The sequence below is a fragment of the Hydra vulgaris genome, chromosome 07 (genome assembly GCF_038396675.1).
Source record: "Hydra vulgaris chromosome 07, alternate assembly HydraT2T_AEP".
Taxonomy (NCBI): Eukaryota; Metazoa; Cnidaria; class Hydrozoa; order Anthoathecata; family Hydridae; genus Hydra; species Hydra vulgaris.
The window spans coordinates 23,075,164-23,082,510 of NC_088926.1; positions in this window are offsets into that span (position 1 = coordinate 23,075,164).

Genomic DNA, 7,347 nt, shown 5'->3' on the forward strand with positions numbered 1-7,347 from the left:
GTATATATATATATATATATATACATATATATATATATATATGCATATATATATATATATATATATATATGTATATATATATATATATATATATATACATATCTGTATATCTATATATCTATATATATTTATATACATACATATATATATATATATATATATATATATATATATATATATATATATATATATATATATATATAAGTATATATATATATATATATATATATATATATATATAAGTATATATATATATATATATATATATATGTATATATACTTATATATATATATATATATATATATACTTATATATATATATATATATATATATATATATATATATATATATATATATATATATATATATATATGTATATATACAGATATATATATATATATATATATTGATATATAAATATATATATATATATATATACATATATATATATATATATATATATATATATATATATATATATATATTTATATATATATATATATAGGGAGAGAGAGAGAGAGAGAGAGAGAGAGAGAGAGAGAGAGAGAGAGGGAGACATATATATATAATATTTTTGCATGTGTGTATTTTTAATTAGGCTTAAAGTACGGTCTTTTTATGGAGTAAAGATGTGTTTAAAATTACATAACGCAGCCTGAAAAAGACGTTATAAAAATGGGTCAACAAATGGAGCCTAAAACGTCAGCATTCACATTTAAAAATCCTTTCTCTTATTGAATTTTGAAGAAAGAGAAAACAATCTAAAAAACGAAAATAATTTTTTTTTATTGGCAATCTTACTTTTTTTTTTCTTTTTTATAGCTCTTTAGTGATTAAATACCATTTTGTTTTTAATTTTATTAGGCATTACAATGTTGTTTTATTATAAAAGAACTTATTATAACATTAAATTGATAGCCTGAACATGAACTTATATTGGATTTTGTTACATTGAAGGTGCTTTGGTAACACAAAGACTGCATAAAAGAAATGTCAATCAACTAATTGGAGACTATTTGAAGAGAGCTCCGAGCGCAAGTTAAAAAGAAAGAATATTTCCATAATTCTTGCGTCTTTTTTTGACATAAAATAAGTATTTTAAGTAGACACCGTGTTATTTTCAAGTTTTGTACCTTCATAATGCTGTTAATAATATATTGATAAACTTGTGCATTTTATAATAATACCTTTAAGGTTTTGTAGTTAAAACTATATTACTAATTTAAATCCCAGCTTGCACAGTTACGTTGGGCCAGCATATGTATATTCATCGCAAAAGTCGACTGATTTCTCTGATGCATATACATCGTTGATCCAAAGTTAGTTTTATTTTATTTATATTATTGAAAACCTTAATAATGACGTACTTGAAAATAGCATGGAAAATTATGTTGTATAACGTAAGAAAAACATCGCAAGAGATGTTTTTCGATCAAATCAAACGTTAATCCAATAAATAAAGGTCAACGTTGGTAGTTCTGAGGATCTTAAGTAAACCATATGTAATCTCAGGATCAATGGACTGAAAGAAAACAAAAAAAAAACATCGGCGGAAAGTAAAACAAAGGTGATCAAATATTTGAACAGACTTTTGGGGTAAAAAATGTTAAAATTTAACGAGCGTATGATGAAAGATATTAATATCACGTACAATCATTATAAAACTTTTATATTTCAAAGATAAAGTAGAAGTTTTAAGAAGTTTATTTAAACTAAAGGGTGAAAGTATTTTTATTAACGAAGATATTTGCTATGAAACTAACGTAATAAAGAAAGCCTTGTGACAAAGAATGAAAACTGAAAAGCAGCTGGGAAATTTTGCATATATATCGTATGATAAACTAATTGTACGCAATTGGGTATCAAAATAACCGTGCCAAGAAAACAATAGTTAATTTTTGTAGTTTTACTTGCAATTTTGTGTTTATACAAATGTTATTTTTATTTCCTATTATTGTTACTTTTTTTTTTTTTTAAACAAAAACAAATAATCAAAAAAATTGAGGAAAACCTAATAAATAAATTTTTTGATGAAATTATCATTCTTAAGAACGAGAATGACTTTGATAATTTTAATTGACCAATATTTAAAAGTCAATACTATACAGTTTTTAAATCTTTCCAATATATACAAAAAAAAAAGGAAACTTTTTTTTCAATTTTAAACATAAGCATTCGAAGTTTAAAAAAAATTTTGAAAACTTGTAATTTTTGTGGGACGAATTAAAACATGACTTTAAAACTACTTGTTATACGGAAACTTCGAATAAGTTGAAAATAAGATGAAACAAATGCGCAATTTGAACAAAGTAATTAAAAATCAGTTCACCAACCACGTCATTTTGGTATTGGTGACGGCATAAGTTTTTTATCGATAACTCAATTAATTATAGTTTAAGTAACGATCTCTCTGTGAATGAAATAGATTATGAGTCATTATGTACTGAATTAAAAAAATAAAAACACAAAAAACATAATTGTAACTGCGACATATAGACCACCATCAGGTAACTTAAAAAAGTTTAAAACTCATCTTAAATCATTCATAACAGCTATCAATAAAACGCGAGGTCATGTCTTTTTGGCTGAGCATCTAAACATTGCCCTAAAAAATCATGCTTTAATAATAATGTAAAAGTTTTATAAACACTCTTCTTCAAAATAACTTAATTCCAACAAAAAACAAGCCAACTAGAGTGACTAACAACTCTTCGATACTTCTTGATAATATAATAACTAATAACTTTCATAATAACCGTCTTAACACATGTATAATCAAAACTGACTTATTAGATCATTTCCCAACATTCTTAGTTACTATTAACATAATAAATAATAACATTTTTTCTAAAACTACTGTAGTTAGGCAACAGATTAACGAAAACTCTGTAAAACAGTTTTAAATTCTTTTAAGAAACAACGTTGATTGAAATCTCATACTGCAATCAAACGATGCAAACAACTTATATTATGTATTTCTAAGTAAATTCTGCAAGCAATGTGAAACAGCAGTTCCTGAAAAAAAAATGATTTTGCACAGAAAAACAGTTATGACTCTATGATTGTCAAATGGGTTACTAAAATCCTCAAAAAGAAAACAAAAGTTATTTGATAAATACTAAGGTGGTAAAAACCAGAAAAACTAGGAAATTAAAAATTTTTTTATATTTTAATTTTGCATAAAATATGTGTCAAATTAATCAAAGAATGTTTAGTTGAAGTTTCAGAGCTAAATAATTTATCTTTCTTTAGATATGAGCCTTTCATTAGAACACTAGGTATCTTTCTTTCCATAGCAACGGAGATACTAAATATTTAACATGGTTGTTAGGGCATTTTCTCCCTAAAAATAAGCTCAATTTTACTGGAGTCTTCATGCTTTGTAAGCTTGATGTCACTTCTATGTTTTCCGAATTGAAATTCAATTAAAAGTCATTGTTCTTAACCACTAAACACGTTTTGTAATAGTTAACAGATTTGAAAGATTTAGAGTGTCATTGTTTGTTTACCCTTTAAACTTATATTATTTATATATAAATAAATAAACAAATATATATATATATATATATATATATATATATATATATATATATACATTTATATATATATATATGTATATATATATATATATATGCATATTTTATATATATATAAATTATATTATATATATATTATATATTATATATATATTTATTATATATTTATTATATATTAATTATTATATATTATTATATATTATATATTAATATATTTATTATTTATATATATATATATATTTACTATATATATATATATATATATATATATATATATATATATATATATATATATACATATATATATTATATATATATATATATATATATATATTTATTTAAACTAAATAAAAGAAACGCCAAATTAAAAAAATAGTACTAGAAAGAAGAGCAGAAAATGGAATGGCTTTAAACCATCTGATATTCTCAAATCAAAACCTGCAGATCAGGAGATTTCTTGTGTTAGCTCAAGAAAGTTAGATGTATCATTCAGCTCGGATAAATGTGAATCTGACAACTATTTTATACTTATTTACTTTTTATGGTTAAAGAAATTAATTGCACACACTGTTTGCCCAAATTGCTTTATTGGAAACTTGTTAATCAAAGATAACGTTGGTTCTCGCATGGGCTTCTGTCATTTATTTGAGATAAAGTGTTCATTGGGTAACTTTTCTAAAACGTTTAGAACGTCACCAAAGTCAAAGAATTCTTTAAACACAAATGAGTTTCCTATTTATACTTTTAAAAAAGAACTTTCATCTCTAGAATCACCATATGAGATTAACCTGCAAGCTGTGATCGGATTGCGAGAAATAGGTGCTCGTCATGAGTCGATGAAAACTTTTTCCATATGTATGATTCTTTATTGTTTGTCGCCTAATGGTTTTAATAAGTTAAATAAAACTGCCATCTTAGTATACAAAATTGCTGCTGAGGAAAGTATGCAAAAAGCTACTTTTGAAACCTAATCAATAAACAACTCTCTTGAAATAAAAGAAGTTAGAATTTCTATTGATGGTTCATGGCAAAAGCGAGGTCATAATTCGTTGAGTGGTGTTTTAACTGCTGTTTGTAGTGATAAATTCATTGATGCAGAGATATTTACCAAACATTGCAATGGATGTAAAATGTGGAGATCTAAAAGAGGAACTCCAGAGTATCAGTGTTGGTTGGTTGATCACCAGTGCGAATCGATTTACAAGGGTTTATAGGGTAGAATGGAATATGTAGGAGCTGTGGCTATGTTTAAGAGATCTTCACAAAAAAATAAGTTGATACATGAAGAATATCTAAAAGATGGGGATACATCTTCTTTTAATGATGTAATAGTAGCAGATCCTTATAATGAGTATAGTATTATGGCTGTAAAATTGAAATGTGTTAGACATGTTCAAAAACGGCTAGGAACACGTCTACGAAACCTTGTCAAAGCCCAAAAATTTACTAAAAAATCAATATAAGGCAGAGGTAAACTCAATGAAAACTGCATTAATTCAATGCAAAGTTTCTATGGTCTTGCAATCAGACCTAATTTGGGAAACTTGCATTTAATGAAGAAAGCAGTTTATGCCATACTTTTCCACTTCACCGATTTTCCTGATTCCTTCACACACCACCAGTTTTGTCCTTGTAGAAAATATAGTTGGTTTAAATGCTGGGCTCTAAATCAAAAGAATTATAAATCCAAATCTACCTTACCTCTGTGGATAAAAGATTTAATTCTACCAATAATTACAAATTTACAATTAGATGAATTGTTATCAAAATGCTTACATGGAAACACACAAAATGCTAAGGAGGCACTTATTGGACTTATTCGGGCTCGTGAACCAAAATGAGTTTTTGTTTCTAAATCAACACTGGAAATGGGAACGTATTCAGCTATTTTAACATACAAAGATGGTGCAAAGGGTGTTATTAATGTTTTTTGACATTTTGGTTTACATGGTAAGGTATCAGATATTTCAGCGACTTCTAAAAATAAAAGAAGGATTGATCAAATGAGGTGCAAGTCATCATAGAAGGGAAAAAAAAGAAGAAAAACTTTCAGAGCCATCACAAAAGGTCACCTAGATAAGAAGAAAGCAAAAGAATGTAGTGACAGTTATATTTCAGGAGGATTTTGAATTAGTATTGTAAATAGTATATCAAGAATTTTTCAAAGCTGTTTATCTTTGAAAAATTCAATTTTTTTTCTTTAAAAATTTCAATTTGAAAAATTTCAAAAACCCTTTTTTTTTTTTTCAAACTTTTTTTCAGTTTTTCAAACAGTTTTTGCTCAACTTCAAAACACAATTTCTTGAGTTAGCATTGTTCATTTGATCTGAAATTTTTAGTACTTGCTCAAAATACCTATAAAATTTATTTAACAAATGGATTTTTTTTATAATCAGTAATTTTTTTTTTAGTCAGATCTCTCTAAAACGTCAAAAAATAAATGAACTATGAGGGAAATCTACATAACTCATCGTTTACTTTGATTTTTAAAAAATCTATCTGTTAAATGGAACAAAATAGTGTTTAGAGTAAGTGTACAAAATTCAGATCATATGATGATGGCTAGCCTTAGATATTATGCTTTGAAATTTAGTTCAAAAACACATTTTTTGATTTTTTAAAAAATCAAAAAACGCTAATAATAAAAAAAAAAATTTATGCTTTTTTTTATTTAAATCATTTGAGTTAACTGCATTTAAAAGCATTTTTATTTTAGAGGTTTATTTCATTTTTTTATTTATTTGGTGTTTTAAAAAAAACACTTATAAAACCGAAATGACATATAAAAACTACAGAAATATATTCGAAAAAACAAAAAGAAACTCTAAAAAGTTTTATTATGCAAAGCGTTTAGACAAAGCAAGCGGAAACACCAAAAAAAACTTGGAATGTAATTAAAGAAGTTATTGGTAAAAAAAATTATGCACGAAACACTCGGCCAAAAAAAAATTGCGGTAGATGAAAAAAATATTATTGATAAATCAATTATGGCTAAAAAATTAACAGTTTTTTTTATACTGGTCCAAATATGACATCCCAAAATTCCTCTAAATTCAACTTTATTTGAGTCTTATTTAAAAAATTACAATAAAGTTATGAATGAACCTAATCTTAAATTAATTGAATTGCGACCTGCCTGTCATAATCTTAAAACTAACAAAAGTGCTGGATTTAACTAATGCTAATGTTGTAAAATCTGTTTATGATGTAATCGAACCTCTTTTGTTTCACATCTTTAATCTTTCTTTTAAAACAGTATTGTCCTGGAAAAATTAAAAATTGCACGAATCACACATGATTTTTAAAACTGGTGATGATTCTATTATTTTTAATTATAGATATATATCTATATAACCGTGTTTCTCAAAATTGCTTGAAAGAATAACGTACAACAGGCTATTAAATTATTTATCAGAAAACACTATGTTGTACGCAAAACAGTTTGGTTTCAAAAAAAAATGGTAGATTGAACATGCAGTGGTTGAAATAATCAAATAACAAAGACATTATGTGCTAACTACCTTATATTAGGAGTTTTCATTGATCTGTCAAAGCCTTTTGATACTGTAAACCATAACATACTAATAAAAAATCTTGAATATTATGGAGTAAACATAATAACTTTTGTTCAAAAGCGATTCGACCAATAAAACGCTATTCATCCAATATGAGCAAAAACAAACACATCCATATGCTGTAACTTGTGCTGTCCTATTCTTAGTATATATAAACGATTTAAATTTAGCTACAAACTTCTTATATCATTTTCTTTTTGCAGATGATTTCAATCTTTTTTATTCCTACAGGTTT